Raw genomic sequence first — 23,023 nt, 5'->3', positions numbered from 1 at the left:
AGTGGCAGCCATTTTGCAGACTGAGCCATAGCAACTGAGAGCATCCTAACAAAATCAGTGATGCCGCAGAGGCATGAGAAAAGATGGCCGTTCTGTGGGATAAAGCCCTGTTCCTGTATAATACCAGCCATAGGTGTATTACTTATACTACTGGGGCATGGATGTGGCAGCATTTTTCTTTAATTGTTCTCAATAATGTCTGCATTCAAAATGGCTGCCTCAGTTTAAAAGTGTGGTGGAGAAATAAAGTTTAAGGCAAATACATAATTTGTTAGTTGAAACTAACAGGTTGACTATGTCCAGGAAAGTGCATGGAAATGCAGCAGACGGTACGTTTCCATGTACTGTTAAAGCGTCCGGCACACTCTGCGTTACATATCAAAAAGCGGAAAATAAGTCTCAGACAAATTGTTATCTGTAATCACGACCACCGTCCACAAATCCCACCGCCTCAGACTTCCATAAAGGCAGTGTTCTGTCATCTCTAATCCATCCAATGGTAATGACAGCTGATACGGCACACCACTGACTGTTCTACGCTTCTGACAATTACTGTCGTTGCCAGTGCTCATATACTAATAATAAAAAAAGCAAATAGTAATCCACTTCCGCTGCCTTATTTACTCGCTTTGAAGCAATAACTTTCCTTTCTTATACTCTACTACCTGGTCATAGCAAAAGAAGCAAGAAATAAGAGTTGCACATTACCTTTCCGATGTACCTGCTGATCTGCAGGCCGTACACCGGGTGCTGTCACAACTTGTCGACGAGCTCACTGCGGACATCTATTTCTCTTATTCTCCAACAGACGTCAGTGGACAGATGAATTGTTGGATGAAGACACAGGGGACGGTTTCTGGAGAAGACCAAAAATGAAATTCCAATGACCTTTTGTTAATAGCTTACATACAGAGATTGCCATTTAATAACACATGTATGGTCTTGTTCAGCTGATGTTGTTTATATAAGTATATTAGAGTGCAAGCTCTTCTGGCCAAGGTTTTTGTTCCTTAGGTGCTTTGATCCTTTTCAGTACACCCCTGATTAATGTGCTGTTGTGTAGCCTTTTTTTGGCCATTTTATTCAATATCCCATTTGTGGGGGCTCGCTAATTCTATGTACTGTAGGGGTGTGAATTATAGGGTCAACAGTCATTAGTTTGACAGTGGTAAACGAGCTCAACGTGGGAAAAATGTTGACACGAGAAAAATGACGACACAGAAATCATCACCGCATGAAAAGGTTTTTTCATGTGTCAGTTTGTGGATTTGAGTACGTGGACCCCCCAATTAGTGTACTGCATCCACTCACATGGCAATGAGTTTGGGGCGTATACTAATTAATCTCAGGAATGTGAAAACAATACATTTAAATAGAGGAAAAAACGGTACTTATGAGTTATCTGGGCGCCCGATTTTTTGATTGTATGCCTTAAGTTAAGGCATACAATCAGATGCGATGCGATGCGATATCGCATGCGACCATCGGATGCGATGACCCGATTTTTCCATAGGAATCAATGTTAAAATGGACAGAGTCCATTTTAACATGGAATTCAATGGGAAAAAGGGGTCCTCTTCATACCCCTACTATCCAAGTGGGCATGGAGTTGGATATAAACCTGTGGCGAGCGTAGCGAGCCACCGAGCCCGAAGCGTGGCGAGCGAAGCGAGCCCCGCGAGGGGCCGGTATTCTATGTCCCCTCGCGGGGCTCGCTACGCTCGCCACGCTTCGGGCTCGGTGGCTCGCTACGCTCGCCACAGGTTTATATCCAACTCCATGCCCACTTGGATAGTAGGGGTATGAAAAGGACCCCTTTTTCCCATTGAATTCCATGTTAAAATGGACTCTGTCCATTTTAACATTGATTCCTATGGAAAAATCGGGTCATCGCATCGCATCGCATCGCATCCGATGGTCGCATGCGATGCGATGCGATGTGCCCGATCCGACCCGATTTAGAAATCGGGCGCCCGGATAACTCATAAGTACCGAAAAAACACCTACTTCATCACATATTAGCAGGTATTCCTAGTTATATTATACAAATCTGACATTGGACCAGGAAACCATCTTTAGAGGGCAAAGCCGTCCCATCACCGCATTCAAATCATTATATTGAACATACGTCCTGTTATTTTTACTACAAACATTGATAGGCAGAAAAAATAAGTGGCCTTATTCAGGGCCTGCAATACATTAAAATGCCTGGGTGCTGGAGGTGTGTCCACAGGAGGGGTGTGGTCGAGATGTACTAAGCCATGAAAAGTGATAAAATGGAGAGTGATAAGCCACCAATCAATCAGCTCTCAAACACAGCCTGTGAAATGGCAGGTAGGAGCTGATTGGCTGGTGGTTTATTACTCTCCATTTTATCACTTTTCAAGCTTAGTACATCTGGCCTACTGTATACAAAACAATGTTGCACAATGTCAGTTTAGTTAATCCCTTCCTGGGCTCCTGGACACCAACAGAGGCCCAGGTTTGAGTAATTTGAGCCTGCTTGTGCCCCCACCCCCCAACTTGTTACCCCTGGCAACAGAAAACAGTCAGATGTCACTTCATTCACTTCTACCCTGCAATTGAAACAGTTCAAATCTGATTGGTAGCAGTTAACAGACCCTTTTTTCCTTTGAATCACTTTTTCACCAATCACCCGATTGAGTTTATTTTTATGTGTTTTTTAGAAAAATGTTTTATGCAATCAGTTTATGGGGGATATTCGGTCTGTGTCGATATTTCCGACCTTTGGAAATATTATCACTTTTCAACAATCCTTGGTTGAATTTACATTCGACGATACAATCTCAGTGAACATTTTTCGACTGTTGGAAAAATCGGCACTGTCGGAAAACGCGTGGATTGTCGAAATCACTCATCGATTCACGTGCTTTAGTAAAAAATGCGTCCGTATTCGACTATTGTTTCGTCTGTGCTCGCCGATGCAGAATACACGGTGTTTAACCCTTTGAGTGCCAAGTGAATTTGTCAAAATAGGTCTGAAAATTGGCAAGCAAAATTTTTAATCATCACAACGTCCTGTAATGTTTACCTTATATAGGAAATATAATCTTTTTTTACACAACATTATTTATTTGAATTTATATAACAAATGTGAGCGTCATTTTTAGTGGATATTTTAGCGGATATTTTCCACATCTCTCGCGGAGATGGCACGAAAAGTCAAATCTGTGTCGGAAAAAACCGGCCTGCACTGACAGCGCTGAGGGCGAGATGTATCAAATGGAAAATGCGGTAAAACCCCGGTTTTACCGCATTTTCCAATGTATCAAAAATGATACCGCACTGAAGGGTATCGCCACCTTTTGGTGGCGAAACCCTATAGAAGCCTATGGGCTTCTTTTCGCCGCACGCCGACGCAAACCCGCCGCCTCGCCGACCCCCCTCTGGCTTACCTTCCTGAAGGGTCCTCCTGGACCCCGGAAGGTAAGCCCTGCCTCCCCCTAGTGAAGCAGCCGGACATACTTCCGGCTGCAGGGGGGAGGAGGAAGCGCCGGGGACAGCATGCATAGCTGTCCCCGGCGTGAGGGGAGAGCATGGCGGCAGGGAGGTGACGGAGACCCAGATGCCAGCCGCATATGTTAGTACATATGCGGCAGCATCGCGGCGGGGGGGGGGTGGGGGGGGGTGGGGGGGGGGTGCGGCCGATGGGCGGCAATGTATTTTAATACATCCCGCCCTGAATACCCCCATGTTGGTTATTATTAATCATTACGCTGCACTGCTGACTTGTTTATCAATTAGTACACATCATATTACTACTACTAATAATAATAATAAAAAAATAAACATCCCTGATGCTGTAAATGCGTGCTTGAAAAGCACAGAAGGAAATCATGAATACTAAGCAATCTATTAGATAAAAGCCATATATCAGCCGATAAATTAAAAGTCATCCAAAGGTGGAAACCTCATTTAAATGTATTCCGGTTACTGCTAACCATTCACCCAAAAAAGGCACAGGTGCCACCGTACATTCTAAAACGTGTTTCTTTCAATTAATTAGAAACAAAATCCTTTGTCCGTCTGAATATGCAAAAACCACAAAGTCAGGTCAAGGTTTTAAGACGGACAGATGTAATAGTCTTTTAAAGGCAGGGCCATAGAGTTTGTGCTGCTGAAAACCCTTCACTTTAATTCTATCTTTTAAGTACCTCTGCTTAATAAAAGCCATCAAATATCATTGGGAAATATTACTATTTTTTTAACGGCACTAAAGAATTAAACAGAGAGCGAACGGGGGGAAAAAAAAAGACAGATAGAAAAAGAGAGAGAGAGAGAGTCAGGTTAAGCTCAAAGACAGAAAGAACGAAATAGACCAGATTATACAAAATTAAAAAGCAAATTCAAGCAGACAATTTGTGCCGAGTGATTGCAAGCAATTACAGTCCAGATTTTCTGGGAGGAAGGGTGCATTATTTCAGCTTAAAAGGAGACTTTATTCATTCCTGATCAGCTTCTGCCATTTCTTTTTATTCTTGGCTATCAATTTAAAAATAAATAAATAAATCTCTACATTTCCAACCCTGCCGAATAAAACCCTCCGGCGGTGAGTAGGATTTAAACTTCCCATCAGCTCCTTCGATGGCCCCTGAAAAACCAATTTGCTTCATAAAAAAAAAAAGAAGAGAACACACAACACAACATAACACAAACAATAGACACACACACACACACACACACACACACACACACAGAGTGTTTGTGGTTTTGCATTGAGTCACACTGTAATTGTCAGGCAGAGAGCGGCTTTGATGTGAGGGATTACTGTGATTAAGGGTCTAATGCAAAACGATGAATATCACAGCTATGGTATAGCAGGAATACATTAGACGTCTTTTACCAAACATTAACACAAATGCACCTCAAATGCTGCCCAGGCTAACGTGACTATTAACTGAGGGCTGTGAGGTCCTGCACTGCTGTAGGGTGGTACTCCACTTTAGATCATTTATTGGGTGTATATCATAGCTAGCGACCCGCCCCTGCTTTGCACGGGTAAATTTCCGCAGGGGCGGGTCACTAGTGCAGCATATAAGTGGTAGGATGTAAGTGACAGTAATGGCTCAGTAGCAGGGATGTTGCTGTTACAGTACAGAGGGAATTGGGTATCAGTAGCAGAAAAAGCACCCACCCTCCTCAGGTATGTGTCCCCACTACCGAACCGGTATGTGTCTGCCCAGGACGCTTCCCTTCCTCTCACTGGCTCCCAGCTGCTCTCCATCCTGACTACTACTACTGCCACCAACACTGAAGCACCCACCCAGTCGCAACCAGAGACGCCACCGCGCCATGTGACCCGCACCGGCCAATCAGTCACGTCCTCCTCTCTCCCTGCTCTATCCTGACCAGCAGCACTGCTTTCCTTCCTGGAGACTGAGCGCTGGCAGCAGCCAGAGGGGGAGAGTCCCGCTGTTACCAGGGTTTGCTGATGTCACCTGCCCGCCTCGCCCTGCCACAGTGATTTTTCTTGGAATTGATTTACTAAAATCGTCATTGTTCGGCTCCCACATGGTATAGATCGAGGGTTACCTAAACCTTCCTAGAGAACTGCATTACATTATAAGGAAGACAGCACAAAAATTCGACCAGCGGTTTTCGAGATTAGCGCATTCAGACAGACAAGCAGACGTGCTTCTGGGATTTTCTTTTATACTATGTAAGGAAGTATATGTTTACATTTCCATTTAATATCATGCTGTAGACTAATATTATTAGTAATGTTTTTCGAGATTGTTAGCTCATATGTCCAGGCATTGTCTAACTCAGCATTCACTTCGCCAATCTCCCTCATCATACAACAGTAAAGGTGGGTGCCCCAGTGCTCCCTGAACGTGTATAATACCCTTGGAGACATGTCATGCCCAGGGTTGGACTGACCCACTGGGGTACAGGGGCAACACGTAATGGTCACTATTGCCTGGGGGCCCACCTCTTCCGCATGCACTAGCGGTATTTACTATATATATATATATATATATATATATATATATATATATATTTACAACAATAGTGTATTGGCGCTGATGTTGGTCCCCTAGAATGGGTGTTCCAGCTTTTTAGCAATAGTGTCGTTTTCCCAAGTTGTAAAACATTAAGCAAAAATGTCCTATCCAGAAAGATTTATTAAAAAGTTCTCAGGTGTAAAATGGCACATGCCAACACTTTCTCTAATGGTTTTCAGAAGAGGTACCCAACGCATTTCGTCCTTAAGTGGACTTCATCAGGGGTAACAGTTTCTCAATGGTTAGCCAAGGCTCTGTGCTGGCTGACCACACCCTCTCTGGAGACTGGCCACAACCCTAACCATGGGCCCCTACCATTGCATTCCTGTAGCCACCCCTTCATGCCCCAGTTCCGACACTGTGCATGCCTAAGGTGTCCCATATCCAAGCATTGAATGTTGTGAGGTATGATATGTTCCTTAGAGGTTATTTCGTGATTATACCAAACCAGGTGTTTTCATGATAATATGTCCACAGCCATTTCCCCATGTGTTGGTGAAGCCACTCTCACTTTCTGTCTTGGGAGAGTTCTGCCACTATTGCCTCTGCTGGTAGGTATGTGCATACAGTATGTGCACATATGGAAGACATTGCAGCAATGCCTAGGTTTATTTGCAGAAGTGCCAATAGTTCATTATGGGGCTGCGTCAATGCTGAATTTACCAACCCAACCTCTTCACTCTGTGCAAGATCTACCCGTCATCCACACTCATTCAAGACTGCAGGACTTTCTTTGGGCTGCACCCACTCGGAGGAATGCCGTCCCACACACAAAAGATTCTCCCATAGTCGCTAAATCTTCCCTGAAAACTCATCTCTTTAGGCTGCTTATCAAATTCCATCACCATAGTCTTTCCTATTAAATTACATCCCCACTGTACAGTCCACCCATACCCTCATGTGTTTTCACTTTTCCACCCTCCTGACCCCAGGCCAACATTGTTGGGTGACTGTATCATATGGCCAGGGGCATCAACAGGCCGGTTGGGCCACAGTAAAATGGAGGGGTCATGGCCACAAGGCGGGGCCTCTAGGGGCCACGCCCCATGAAAAAATAAACAAGTGGGAGAGAGAGGACAGGCTGCTGCTGCAGCTGTCTCTCCCCAGCTCGGAGAGAGGCTGTGCTGTCATCTCTATCCCCACTACCCGGCTCCCTGCAATGGGGGAGGAGGGAGCGGGCCCCGGGCCCCTCCAGCAGACTTAAAGCCTAGTAAAAAGTAGCCGTTCACCCCCCCCCCTCCCTCGCCACCACTGCACACGGCCCACCGAGAACCGAACCTTTGCAATCTGGTGGACCATTATGCAGTAGATAACACCTATCATTGTATAACAATGCCCATTTCCCTATGGATTGTAAAGGCCCCCATACACTAAGCGATTTTGGGCCGATTTCATGCGATTTCGGCACTTTGGCCGATAAATCGCATGAATTCGTCCCAAAATTGCATGTGTTTGACACTTGATCCGATCCGATGCGCGGTCCCGTGTGCATCGGACCGGATCAGGAGGTCGGACGTTCAGCAGGTACGATCACGTCCGACCTCCTGCAGTGGGCTGGGGGGGGAATGAGTGCCCAGCGGGGGATGCCGGTGACAGTGGGGCGGGCGGCGGTGATAATCACCGTGCTCTCACTGTGCAGCTTGCTGGCAGCAGCGTCTCTGGGTGCAGCGGGGGATGCCGGTGACAGTGGGGTGGGCAGCCGTGATAATCCTCATGCTGTCACTCAGCGGGCGGGCAGCGGCGGCTATTACATCTTTAAAATAACATGTCAAATGACTATCCGCCTTCTGATTGGCTGAGATAGCGCACTCTCAACGTCATATTCAGATGGCAATAACCACTGTAACCTAGCGGCTTCTTGCCACAAATTTAATTAGATCTGTAGGATCCCTCTTCGATGATATCCGTTTGCACATGCGCTGTATTGGTACAATGGGGCACGAGGAAGTCATCTAAAGGTGGAGAGATGCTCAAAGCTAGTCCCCAAGTAGTAAAACAGATTCATTAAAACCCTGAGAACACATTGGCGTAACATAAATGGTTTATTTCAACCTTTAATATCACTCATTATCGCTGAAAGAAACAGAATAGATCCAATGAAACAATGGCTGTCTACGCGGAGCAATTTTAGATTTGCGAAATTGGCATTTAGATTTGCCGGACTGCTTTTCCTATAAAAGCAATAATAACACAATAAAAATAGATTTCAATAAACATATGCTCAATAGAAATGATTTATCAGAGGAAGGAGTCTCAGAGATGGATACGCCGGGCGGAATGATGGGTCTAAGTATTATTCACGCAGAATTCTAACACGTTGCAGTATATGAGACATGACAATTATATTTGGTCTTGGTCATAACAAGGTTGTGGCTGTAAATATGTGTACAGTACTGTACTTAAAGAAACCAGAAACGTAGAACACACGGTTCACAATGGAACAGTTCTCAGTAAAGTGCTCTGTATTGTATATGCCAGAACGATTGGGAAGATAAAGGATGAAACTTTGACTTGAACCACCCACAGACTGGATGCCACAACATTTCCATGACAAGACAGTCCCGTCCTTTTAAACGGTTATCGCCAAGGAGCGGCCATTGTATTGAGCTCGGAGAAAGTGATTTTCTCAAGCTTCTCTTGATTTAACAGAAAGTTTGCACTGTCAAAAATAAAAGACTTCTCCAGTGTTGAGAAACCTACTTTTTGAGGCTTTGCTGCACCCCCATTCAGGTCAAATCTTAATTCACGCAAAACATTTACCAATATTTATTTTCCACTGCCGCAATGTTCTGGGAAATGGCTAGGTCTACCCGGGTTACGGGTCAAAGGGTCCCCGAAAAATAAGCCAGTTACTCAGGAATCTGACCTGGGTAGCTATGAAGACAGACTCTGGAAGGACCCAGGTAAGGGTGCAATGTATTTGGGTGAACCGGGTCACCCAAAACAGGATGCCTTAAAACCCTCTGAAGAGGCTCAGTGACACTTGGAGATGATGTCATCTCCAAGCACTGGCAGAGGGAACACCCACCGCTAACTGGTGTCCAGCCGTCGTTGAGTATTTTCCTTTTACCGTTACCTAATTAACTCCCAGTATAGAGAATATGAGGATATTTACAGATGGTCAGTGCTGACAAATAAAGGTCATCGATGAATTTGGGAAACCAGCAATCATCCCAGGAAATTAAGCAGAGATAACTGTTACTGCATAGATCAACCGGTCCATATTTGTCCTAATATATTTACAAACTAGTAAGCCCGCTCGAAGCAAAAGCTTCGAAAGCTCATCTGCTACCTTGTGTGTTTGGGCATGTGTGAGAAAGAGATGTAGTTTCACTCTCTGCCAGCAGATGGCAGTGTTTCAGAGACTCACGAACACTAAACATATATATAGATGATATCACATATAAAGACAATTATGTTAAAAGTACCATTTAACAAAGAAACTCTACTATTTACATTTAACAATACAGAGTTTCTTGGTAAAATCCTTTGAGTGGTATTCCATCTGTGAGGATATTTACCGACATGGGAAATATCGACATTCACCTATTCAATTGCTGTCGTGCCAACGACAGCAATGGTGCCATTACCGGAAGCATTGAAGGCTGTCAGATCGGAATTTTGTCGGAAACGACTGTGGATTATTGAATTCACGGCCATTTTCCTATCGCTGATTTCAGAACTTTCCGACATCGTCTGTCGGTACTTTGAAAACCAACAGTCGAATTACTATCAGAAGCCGGCAAAAATGGCCAGGATTCCAACTGTCGGAACCCAGACAAATACACTTAAACCCTTCAGGGCTGCAGAAGCTGATACAACATTATGTCATATAAATATATTGACCATGCATTGTTGTACGGGCAGTAGTTTCAGACACTTGATGCATTGATCCTGAATCCGGCTGAGACGAATCTGTATATTTTTATTGCATGACAAAATGACAGTGAGCCTCGCTTTGTCTTGATCAGACGTTCATTTCTTTTGCAGGTCATTGCAGAGATGAGGTCACAGGGCAAGCAGCCCACCCTCACTTGGTGATATGCAAGGCCCTCTCTCTACCCACTAATTAGAAATGCAATCTCACAAGCAGTGAGCCTGCCTGCCAATGTCCCTCAATCAAAATGATTTATTAGCAATTTGTACAAATGGAGAAAATGAGATTTCAGATTTCTCTGCCATTTCAGCAATGAGGTGATTGAAAGACAACGAGGTCTGGGTGAATATGTAGATTTCTGTCCCCAGAGCATGCACTTGAAAGCGCACTATGCAGAGAGAAGCACATTCCCATGTTCCAAGTTATGCGATGAGTTCACCAAGAAGATCTTGATGGCGGTACCGTTAGTTAGTAATTCTGTGAGTTAAGAAAGATTGGGTTCACCTGTAAGCAATGTGAAAACTGTACAATACCTTTCCAACTGACATACTGTGTACATTGTATGTATATTTCATTTTTTTCTGGCTAGAATCAGATTGGGACACAGATTTGATTGATTTGCCCCAATTCCTCTCTTACAGTCATTTTAAAATAAATGTAACATATGATTCGTTGAGCAAAAGAAACACATTTTAAAATTATTATCTGTGAACCTGTGTTCACATCCTTCCCCTTAGGCACACCTTCTGGGCACGCCTACGTTTTTCCGATCACACACAGAAAATGGCAGGTTTCCATCAGGCCCGTGTACGTGTTACGATCCAGGGTGTAACTTCGGTACCTGAGTGCTAACTCACTTGGACTAATGGCGCTATCCTTAAGGCTGACTCTATTGGCTCCCTATGGCAGGTGGCCGTGGACTGCAGGATGCTAGGCATCGCCTGTAGCCGCCACGGCTGAAAGGGCGAGTTAGGCCAGCCCAAGCTCCGGTGCAGCCAGGTGTTAGGTGATGACATGTCCACGACCAAGGTCCAAGAGGAAGATCTAACTAAACTAAGGAAGCCCAGCTACAAAGGATAACGCTAACATACAAATCCTAGCGGAACACTCTTGTATGGGTAAATAAACACAGAAAAACAGTAAAGCAAATATAGCGACTCTGTCGCAACCAAAACCATAACCAAGCGACCTCGTCGCAAACCAAGAAGTTGTTCCTTTCACAACTTCCAAGGGGTAAAACCACAAACCAACCAAACAGGAGGAATAATGCCCGACCTCCGCTAGGGCAACTGACCAAACTGCGGCTAAGAGCCTACTCATGAGGATGGTTGTCTCAGATGTAGCAAGTCCGCAGGCTTACACAGGAAGGGAGGTAGTAGCAGCACATCCCAGGACCTATCCTGCATAAGGCACAGGATGACTATCGCCGGCATCTGGGAAACTTCCCAGACTCCTTAAATGAAGGAGCCCGGCCAATCAGAGTGGCGTCAGGAGTCCAGCCCCTAGCCACTAATGAAACACAGCTGAGAGAGGGCGCCAGTATGAAAACGTTCTGGCTGCTTAATAACAGCCAGAACTGACAGCCGCGCTGCTAGGCGTCCAACCCTGGAAGTGCGGCGCACAGACGCCGCCACACAGCGCGACAGCCCGGCTGCCCTCCTACTGCCCAGGCTTCGGGGGACCTCCACACCAGGTACCGGACGCCGGGGATCCCATGCGGTCGCCGGACCTGCGCCGGTCCGTGCACCCACGGATCCCCGGGTCCTAACAGTGCGAAATAGTGAAGAACAAGCGCCAACCTAGAAATAAATGAGTTTTCCATGTTCAAAATAAGCACAAAATCATGGGACCAAAGATCTCCTTAAAGTGTCCCAGTCAGGGGCGGATTTAGGGATGAGGGTGCCCCTAGGCACAACAACAATGTTCACCCCCCCACCCCCGTGCCTAATTGTATTGTTTTTATTGATTACTTATAAGCCCTCATTTGATAATAGCCAATATAATGGATTTATAAAAAAAGCCACTAACTGTGACATGTTCTTTTATTATGTATACATATTACTAAGTAGGACAGGTTACAGGGGCAGTATCTGCATGTCCTATCCATTTACACTCTATTTAAGATGGAATATAGTACAGTACAGTGGATAGTTTGCAGTTATTGGTACATTTTGGGCTGACAGTACTATCACGGGCATCCAAGTGCCGCCCCCAAACATGTGCCGCCCCTAGGCACGTGCCTCACGTGCCTAATGGGAAATTCGGCTCTGGTCCCAGTACTATTGTAAGTCTTTGCATGTATACGACAGGTATGACCCTTGCTGACCACCAATCATTGTCAATGCTTTGTATGTGGAACGCTGCCTGTCTTTAAGCATTACTTTTATATACAATTTATAAAGGTTAGTATTTGTCATGGAAGACAGTCAGAATGGCTGCACACACAGGACAGAGTGCCAAGATGCCCAGCGTCTGACCACGTTCCTTTCTCTCTACTAGCAAGTCGCCGGTCTGATGTTACACTCTACAGTTTCATTAAGCTATTAGATTTTGCATTAATGGCATTAATCAGCTATGATGTCAGAGAGTTTGTGCTCGTGAAAGCAGATTTTGCTAATCCCAGTAGAGATGGGTAAATAATATCTTATTATAACTAAGTCAGTGAGGGCCTCAGCAATGGGAAGCATCTGTTATCTCTTCCACTTCACTCTCATTTATATTACTAACAAATAGAAAGGAAAACATACAGGAACCAATCAGCAATTTCATTGATGATTGAAGTGCAAATAAGTCAAATGAAAAGCAAGGGTTTGATTGGTCGGTGTTGTTACTATATGCTGGTATTAGGAAATATGCATGGGTACTCAGTACAGATCATGTAGGTGATGCAGCAGGCATGTAGGTCATGTCCCAGTAATAAGTAAGTATGTACACTTGAAAAAATCAAAAAACCCAAACAGAGTTTATTTATTATTTATTACCAGTTTCTTGTATAGCGCACACATATTCCGCAGCGCTTTACAGAGAATATTTGAACATTCACATCAGTCCCTGCCCCAGTGGAGCTTACAATCTATATTCCCTGCCACATGTACACGCACACACAGACAGTCTAGGGTTAATTTGTTGGAAGCAATTAGCCTACCAGTATATTTTTGGAATGTGGGAGGAAATCGGAGTACCCGGAGGAAACCCACGCAAGTACGGGGAGAATATACAAACTCCACACAGTTAGGGTCATGGTGGGAATGGAACCCATGACCTCAGCACTGTGAGGCAGTAATGCTAACCATTACACCGTCCGTACTGCCCAAAGTCGCTGCTAGTAGAGCTTTGATTCAAATGAATGAACCTACAGTAGCTGACACAATGGATCAATATGAAAACATCCAATCAGAGCAGTTTTCCCGCGCTCCAGCTAATGAGATTCTCTGATTGGCTAAGCACGTATTGATTGACCCTTTCATTCACTCCCATCACTGCTCTGCTAAGAACAAATACTGTACACATAATCTCTTTTTTTATTTCTATTTGAAGGTATGGTTGTATAATACTATTAAAGTAAGTGAAAGATTCTTGGAACCCGCGGCGGCGGTATGTAATGCACGCGGGAAGGGGGGGTGTCGGTGACGGTATGTAATGCGCGGGGGCAGCGGCTCAGCTGCTGCTGCCTCTTTCTGCTGGCCGGGCGGAGGGGGAACGGGAGCTGGGAGCCCACTTAAAGTACCTGGGAGGTGCTGTGGCCGGTTTCCCGGCAGGCCAATCTGCCCCTGGGTATTGGGTCCCTCTGTGTCTGGCCACTGGCTGTGTACTGTCTCCGGGGTTCCCACTGACACATGTAGGATTAATGCTGCTGGACAGCTCCCAGAGGATTGCTGGTCAGGCAAAACCACGAGGAAATGCTGATGATGTTGCAGAAGGAAGCAGAAGTGACGTGGTTCATCTCCACGGCAATGGCAGACTTCTTCCGCCATCGTAAGACTTCTTGTCTTTTTTCTGTCTTTACCAATATTAATTTCAAGTACCCCCAACCGATTTGCAGTGTACCCTCAGATTGGGACTACAGTGCTGAAAGTGGTTTCACATTACGATAGAGGGGTTAGATACAGTAGATGCTGATTGTCATATTTGCATGGGAAATAGGTCATTGGCCCCCTGATTTATGGGCAACACTGGATATTTATTTAAGGGGTAGAGGATTAAAAAAAAAAAATCTAATTAATGTTTTATATCTAAAAAAATGTTAAGGAAATATAGGGGCCAATTCAGGCCTGGACGTACATATACGTAGCCTACCAAGCAGGTCTGAATTAACCGCATGTACCAGTCAGGGGGTCCCACCTGACTTGTACATGCTCCTACTGTAAATAACCTCTGCAGGCAGCTGAATATTACTATGCAAGGAAAAAATGCATTTTCCTTCCCCGCTCTTGGACCAAGTGGGTTATTCTGGTTCACTCGGAAAGGCACAATCACTCTCTAATGGACAAAACAAAACCATGCACTTTACTCTGATTCATAGAATGTTTATTATTAGATGCTCTTTTGCTTACAACACAAATGCTGCACCACCAGAAGTCTTCTTAGAGTGACCTATTTTCCACATACCCACCCTTCCATATGTTCCCGGGTTAGACAATTAAGACACATTAAGCCGTTGGTTCCCAAACTTTTTTGTATATCAGGGCGTCCTAGACTCCTAGAGTATCAGTATTGTTTTTCACGGCACCCCTAGGCCAAATGTTTCTTATTGAGAAATTCAGATTTTTTTTTTTATTAAGTAAATTGTGTTAACATGTCATCCATAGGCCAGTTATGTAATGAGGGACATGATTTGCCTCTGTTTGTCCACATATTTTAGGATTGGGAGCTACAAATAGTGGTTTTGCCTAAGAAATTTACCAAAAATAATTTGAATTGGTCCTGGACAACCAACCCAAGGCACCCCTGCACTCCTACCACAGCACACTGGCCCTTATTCTGGTTCACTCGCAGAGGCAACTTCCTTCTAAAATGGACAAAACCATGTGCACTGCAGGTGGGGCAGATGTAACTTGTGCAGAGAGAGTTCGATTTGGGTGGGGTTTTTCTTCAAAGTGAGATCTATTATGCAGTGTAAAAATAAAGCAGCCAGTATTTTCCCTGCAGAGAAACAAAATAACTCACCCAAATGTAATTCGCTATGCACATGTTACATCTGCCCCACCTGCAGTGCACATGGTTTTGTCCATTTGAGAATGAATTTGCCTCTGCGAATTAACCAGAATAAGGCCCGCAGTTTGGCAACCACTGCATTAAGCCATATTCCCAATACAAATGCACCCCACCGCCCTACCCCATACAAACACACACATACACATTTCGGGGGTTAACTCTTCAACATTATCACAGAATTGTTGGAGGCATTTTTGATTTTCTTTTTCAATGTCATTTAAAAAAGATCTATATTTTCACTCCAAGTGCTAGATAGGCGGTGGATATGTAATCAGACAGGAGCAAAGTGTTCTTGATGTGCACCAACTAATTGCATGGCTTTTTTTAATACAGTACATACATACATACATACATACATACATACATACATACAGGGCCGGTGAAAGCCCCCCGCGGGGGGGCTCGGCGGGTGCGTTGCGGCACGGAGGCGGGAGTGTGTGCGGGCGATAGTGGGGGGGGGGGGGTGTTGGTTCGGCGGGTGCGTTACGGCACGGGGGGGGGGGAGTGTGTGCGGGCGATACTGCCACACTGAAATCCCCCCAGCGGGGAGCAGGAAGCGGGCCGCACGGAGGGGGCAGCGTTAATTAACGGGTGGGATGGGGGGTCGGGAAGGGGAGAGGGAGGAGGATGACATACTCTCACCTGCTCCTTGCTCCCTCTCTATGGTACCTCGGTGGTTCAGTACCGCCCTCCAGTGGCCGGCGCCCTAGGCAAATGCCTAGTGGTAGCGCCGGCCCTGCGTACATACATACAGTACATACATACATACAGTACATACATACATACATACAGCTTTTCCAAATAAGACATTTTATAGAACTCCTTCAGTCCTGTTTCTGTCCAATTGAGTCCTTCTGATATCCGTATGCTTCTTCCACTCTGCTACCCTAGTACATTCAAATCCTGAGTTCCTGACCCTCTGCTACAAGTGTGCAATCCGGAGTTCCTGACCCTCTGCTACAAGTGTGCAATCCGGAGATCCTTACCCTCTGCTACAAGTGTGTAATCCGGAGTTCCTGACCCTCTGCTACAAGTGTGCAATCCGGAGATCCTGACCCTCTGCTACAAGTGTGCAATCCGGAGTTCCTGACCCTCTGCTACAACAAGTGTGCAATCCGGAGATCCTGACCCTCTGCTACAAGTGTACAATCCGGAGTTCCTGACCCTCTGCTACAAGTGTGCAATCCGGAGTTCCTGACCCTCTGCTACAAGAGTGCAATCCGGACTTCCTGACCCTCTGCCACAAGTGTGCAATCCGGAGATGTCCTTCCCAGGACCGACAATGTCCCATGGCGGGCGGGGGCACTGATGCGCAGGCACACAGCATCTATTCCCACAGCCAGAGGGGCAGTGCCACCATGGCCTCACGGGAGTGACGTGATTTGTAGGCCATGCTCCCTTGATGGCAGGCCATGCCCCCAAATTCCCCCATACCCAGGGGCTGGCTGGCAACTTTCAGCCTTAGGGGCCAACACAAGCAAGTGGCCCCGGCTTCTCTACCACCACACATATCCTGCCGATATGTAAAAAACAATAAGCAGCAAAAGTGCATTTATTGCAGCAGAGCACAAAATACTGCTTGTTTCTCTGCCACACACCTTACTTGCAGCTGTCCGGAACAAGGAGTAGTGCTCCACAGTGACACGAGCACTCAGGTGTCTGGGAGGAGCCATATGATGCAGCATCTGGTGGATTCATCCATCTTTGTGGCTACTTGAAGCTGCCGCACATGTGCGGCACTTGGTGATCTACTGTATGAGGGGAATGGTGTGAAGCGGTAGGGCAGGGCAGGGGTGGGTGAGTTTCTCAACTTGTTGTGCCACACAATTGAACCCTCCTGCCCAGCATGTCAGCACAATTCATGACTGGGTCTGCAGGAAGGCTGCTGTCTGCACCTAAAGGTACCCATACACAGTCCGTTTATCGGATCCGTTCGGTACTTAATTAGTACACATCGTATCGCATCGCATGCATTGTGCATGCATTGTGCATGCAATGCGATGCGATACGATGTAAAGCTAGTACATACTTTTTGTACCGTCTGATGAGATGCGCGGGAGCGCGCATCTCATAGTACAGAACGGACGGACCGGGAACGGACCGTCTATGGGCACCTTAACAGTCAGAGAGACACTGATCAACACAGCTGGGCAGCGCAACCCCCCACCGTGCACCCCGATAAGCCCTGCCCTCTCAGAGAGCCCTTTCTCCTGGTGCTGGATGCCGTTGTCAGCCCCATGTACTAGCCTGACCCTGAAACAGGGGTGTAACTAGACCTATTGTGGCCCATAGCAAAATTTTATCTGTGTCTGACCAGCCAAATCCCTGCAACTGCCCAAATAGCCCCAACACCTCATCACACCTGAGTCTGCACTACGACTCCACACAGAAATCTTAGGGACACATGCGCAGAACATGCCACCACTGCAACCAATATAGCCACTATGTCCAACCTAGACCCACAAATAAAGACAATCTACCAATCTCACATTCAGAGGTACAATACACAAAATACAGAAATGATCATATATACACATATATACACATATATAAGTAAAATAATAATATTTACACACACACACACACAAAAAAAACATTCTACCTATAAATGAGTGCAGGGGAGGGACCCATAGCACCTACTATAGTTATTCCATTACACATATATAAACATACATATGTACAGTTACACACATACAAATATAGTACAACATATATAAACATACATATGTACAGTTACACACATACACATATGGGGCCTTATTCTGGTTGGTGCGGCCGGGCCGTACGCATACGTCCCGGGTTTTTTTATGATCTGCGCATGCGTACATTCGCTAATGCGCAGGCGCGAACACTTCACAACGCTTACGGACGGGTCTCTACGTGCGAAAAAACCTGTACGCGAGTGTACGGGCATTGGGGGCGGCATAGGGGCGTGATGAGGGGAGCGGCCGAAATAATGAGGGAAAATGGGCGTAAATATGGGCGTACACGGGGGTGTGCACCAAAAATGAGCGGTGCTACTACCGCACGATCGACTAAAGCACCGTTCATTTCGGACACAAAACAGGCGGCCGCCAACCGCCATCTCAAACCACCCCTACAGATACCGCATGCCAGCGTGCGCCTGGGTTTGCTAATTTACGCTGATTACTACCAAACACATACACCTGAATGTAATAACCAATGCTGCAGTCTATTAAGTCCAAACCATGATTTCACTACCTGCAAGCCACACACAGCACTCAAACACATTGGAAGATTATCTTTCTATACTTCTCTACATTTAAAGGTTTGTTTAATTTAAGGTAAGAATCTTTGTAAGACCTGCTTATATATGCTAAGGTAGGTATTTGTTAAACAGTTAGACACATTCACTACGTGCTTTCATAGACTTTACACAGTAGCACACTCAATCTACACAAGTCGACATGTGTCAACGTGTTCACTCTAATACAAACATAGGTTTTGTATTTATGATACAATAACATAAACCACATCTAACACCTACAAAGGATGTTTCAGCAATGTTTTAAGCCCATGGCCACTATTTTGCACATTAATTAATTCAATCAATTAATTAATTTTCATAATTATAGTTGAAAGGCAAGATTTGCAGGTCCATATATGTGAAGGGTATGTCAGCGTACACGGACGTACGCTCACTCTCACGAGCGGTGACATAAGCTGACTTTTCTATTGAAAACAATAGGGACCCGTCCGTGCAAGCTGGCGTACGCTCAGATAGCCGCAAGAAGTCGGTGGGAAGACGGCCGAGAGACGTCCGTAAACGGTGGTGTACGCTCAATTGTACGCCAGTTGTCGGAGTGTAAGGGCTGGCCCGTCCGTGTACGTTGGCGTACGCTCAATTGTACGCCACTCCCCTTTGCCGTTGTTTCTGGCCGTACGAATGCGGCTGAGTTGTGGGTGGACTTAACCCCAACAGCCGCGTACGGATAGCGTACGTTAATAGCGAACGTACGCAAGTTTGGCCGCTACGATCAGAATAACCTCCATAGTCACACACTTATCTATGTACAGGCAGACACACACACACAGTACACATGTATATAATATATATTGTACCTCAGTCACCACACTATTACTGGGTGGGCCCAGGGTCTTTATTGCAGCTGCCTCCTCAGTCCTCACCTGTTGCGCAGGCTCCCGTGTAGCTCCGCCCACCTGCTAGATCTCCCTCCACCACAGCTGGCAGAGCATTGGGAGTGGGGAGGGGGCGTGGCAGCTAACCTTCATCCAGCTCTTGTGACAGGCAGGGCAGCCCATGTGCTGTCTAGCTCCGCGGTGGCCATCTTTAACAGGAACATTGGCATCATGGGGTTTGTAGTTATTCTTTGACTGCTCAGAGTCTGAGCAGTAACAGTTAAACTACAAATCCCATGTGCCACTGTTTTTCCTGCTCTAGCCAGCCTCCAACTTCCTCCGTGCAGGCTGGTGGTTGTAAGTGAATCTAATCCCACACACTCCGTCTTACACAGTACTACTAAGGTGGCCCCAGTGCTGCGTAACTGCACCGGCCCTGGGGGCACATGGCACCCTGCCCCCAGGCCCAGTCCGCCTCTGCCCATACCCGTCCACTAGTCACTTGCCAAAGGCATTCGTTCCAGGGGTTTGCACATGCACTTATGCGCAAACCCCAAACATCGGCCAGGGGAGCAAATTCGTCCCTCAGCGAGCGAATCTGAATTGCCCCCTTAGTAAATAAACCCATTTTTTGGTAAATCATATTACAAAGCATCTTAGCTCACTGCTTTCTTTAGATTTATGTTTATTATAGTCCTGGATTAAATTTAATGACATTATTTATTACTCCCTAACATTTACAAAGAAAAATAGGAACCAAGTAATCCCCACCCCAATTGCCCGAGCCACGCAGATGATTGCTTAACGATCTGATCCTTTGGGCGGTATTCAATTGTTTTTCACCAGCATTTTAGCTATCCCCGGGGGGCGGTGAGATGAAATGCACATACTGTATGTGTGGTTAAAACTGACTATAATAAACGAAATATGCGCATAAAAATAGACCAATTAAATATCGCTGCATTATCTCCCAGGACATTAGATGGGAGATCGTGCACAATATAACAATTGAATACCCCCCCTCATATTCAATATGGGATTCCGACTGTCTGAACATTCTGACAGTCGGAATACTGAGCGTCTTCTGTTCATCCAACAGTAACTCGACAGTCTAAATTCAATGTTCCAGCCGTTGAGTGTTGGATGTCTGCGGATCGGCAAAAACAGCCGCGGATAGTCAAAAAACGGCAGTGAATTCAACAATCTGTGGCTGTTTCTGACAAAACAGATCCGACTTTAAAAAAGAAGTTGGATCTGAGTGACTTCAATGCTGTCGGTAATGGCAGCATTGAATACCGCCCTTTGAGTCTGAAAATAAAGACTGTGCCGCGAAATAGGCAACTATTGGGAGGTACAATATGCAATCACAGTGTTGGGAGCCTGAGTTTGTATCCTACTGTATATCTATAGGCCCTCCTATTTCTATGTCCAGTCCTGACCAATTATTCTTTTTAGAGAGAAACTTACAAATCCAGCTGTAATTCAAGTAAGCAGCACGTCCAACCTAGTCTTCTAAACAGAACACTCAAGAGTAAATAAAAGATGATTATTTCTTACAGGTCGTAGCGTCAAGAAACCAAGTCCTATCTGTGCTGCAATTTTGACTGAGCCAGGAGCAATATGGAATATGAAGGTATTGTAGGGGCTCCTGTACACCCTGCTCCAAAGGGCGCTGCACTGGAAAGCAGGATATTTCTTTGTATGTGGCCACTCGCCAGGGCACTAAAGTAATGATGTAATAATGGCACAATACGGAGTTTCATGAGAACAGATGTGAAAGGTGCACAATCCTGATGCTGTTCTTTTCTCACTAGTACAACAAAAAGCAACCTCCCCCCCCGCAACCCCCCCCCCCCCCATTACTCCCTGTTTCACTATCAGCTGCTGCGCCCATGGTCCGGAGTGTGGGAGGTGAAATAGAATAATAGGGAAGGCTAATGAACTGTAATTATTGAGGAGAGAGTTGCAGGCAGCTGTTTGCCATTCTTAGGATGTATAGTATGTAAATGACCCATAGAAAAAAAACACTGTTTTTTATTTTTTAGGGAACTAAGGGTAACCAAATTACTGTAGCTGTTGGCAGCCATAGTAATTGGGAGGTGCAGCTTTTATTAGGAGCCCGGCAAATTAGGAAGAATAATGGAGCGAGGTCTTTGTTACGAATAGTAATAGAGGGGGACAAAAAAAGACTGACCTTTTCTTTTTGGTTGTGCGGATCTAGCTGCTATTATAGATCACCTTCTATCAGTAACCCCCAGCCACAGCCAAATCTCCAAAGCTCTAAGGGGCTGTTCCAAAACAGTAAAATAGAAATACTGGCATGAGCGGCCTAAATATTCACCTTAGATGAGTATTGTAGAATGCCAGCAGATTTTTAGTAGGGCATACTTATTCCTCTGAGCACTAACTGCTGTAAATAATAACAGCCAATCAGATTACAGATGCCATTGTTATTGCGCAGTTTTACAAGTGAGAGCTGTTGATTGCTTTGGTTAGTGCTAATTGCTCTACTTTTTAGAGGCCTATTTAATAAATGATTTAAGTGGGAATTGGCAACAAACCTACAACTTTGTTGGGAATTCAATTGCCGGTGAAGAATGCGAATTGCAGTTGCTGTTACCAGTTTGCACCCTGATTCGCACAAAAGTGCTCACTACCCTATGGGGTTGCGAACACTTTTGTGTGAGATGCCCCAGCCCTAAATTACAGCAAGTGTTGTGCGAATTCGGCCGGACAGTATCAACACCGGCAATTGAATTCCCCCCTTGTCCTTGTTTGCCATAGAATGTTTACTTTTATTTGTTATTGCAATTATTTAAAGTTATCTTTATTTATTTCTTTATTTTTTATTTTACAGTATTAAGCTTGCCACATACCCGATGATGGTGAAACTGAGCGACTCAATGCATAATTCGCTGTACAATGGTGCAATGTACAGTGGATTGTGATGAAATAAACAATGGGACCTAGTCAAGTTCCTGACTTGGACTTATTTATTATTTACAATCCTTTATTTATATGGCGCCACAAGGGATCCACAGTGCCCGATTACAGCGTTTATAAAATAATTAACAAACAGTAACCTACTGTATACCACTTTTACACCAAATAGCCAGATCCATCGTGGGATTTTGCATCCAACCCGAATGCAACATGGCTTGTGACCTTTTTAGACCAGCCTCCCTAACCGGCATAGTGCCAGACAGGTGACATCAACGGAGACCGGCGCTGGGAGAGGAGATCAGTTCATTGCAGTGAATGGGTCCTGGTTTGGCCCGGGTTACACTTTTACATTGCACCCGAGCCGGGTTAAATACGCGTTCAACCACACTCGCTTCACGTGTTGAAATAACGGGTCTCTAGACCCGGCAGCAGTTCCACAGGGGTTTTTGAGCACTCCCATGCAAAAACCCGGGTTATTTCAGGAGGTGTAAAAAAAAGACAGGACATTTGAATACAATAGTGGACAAGTACAAGGTACATAAATATAGCTGCATCAGCAGACGACACTGGTATAGGTATCAGAAAAATGCAGGATTTAGTGCCATCAACGATGGTTTAAGTAAGAGGAGAAGCACATGAAGAAAGAGGGCCCTGCTCGTAAGACCTTACATTCTTAATTGTATAACAATTTGTAAATTATTAAAAGAAAACACTGACTTGTAGAAGTAGACATGTGTGACGTGGAATAGGCTTTAAAAGGATCCGACATAATGGTGGGAGTGCAAGTGAGTGCGACACAAGTCTCAAGTGTGACACCTCTTACTACACCTGAGTCTTGCGACCTAAGGTGCTTGTAAGAGGA

The 23,023-nt window shown here is 45.4% G+C and overlaps 1 protein-coding gene and 1 long non-coding RNA gene across 3 annotated transcripts in view; one reads left to right on the top strand and one right to left on the bottom strand.

The window, feature by feature from the left end:
- Positions 1-23,023, bottom strand: part of ZFHX3 (zinc finger homeobox 3) — a 692,957-nt gene that overhangs the window by 343,490 nt on the left and 326,444 nt on the right. For both annotated transcript variants that reach the window (XM_083165485.1, XM_083165486.1), the window contains one exon: positions 709-856. The gene's annotated coding sequence lies outside the window, so the exon portion shown is untranslated. The remainder of the gene's footprint in view (positions 1-708; positions 857-23,023) is intronic.
- LOC146046244 (uncharacterized) lies at positions 19,468-22,157 on the top strand. The gene is made up of 3 exons (XR_014465805.1): positions 19,468-19,575; positions 20,778-20,851; positions 22,083-22,157. It is a non-coding gene; the product is annotated as an uncharacterized LOC146046244 (long non-coding RNA).

This window comes from Crinia signifera, chromosome 11 (assembly GCF_055691185.1).
Source record: "Crinia signifera chromosome 11, ASM5569118v1, whole genome shotgun sequence".
NCBI lineage: Eukaryota > Metazoa > Chordata > Amphibia > Anura > Myobatrachidae > Crinia > Crinia signifera.
This window is presented reverse-complemented; position numbering and strand designations above follow the sequence as displayed.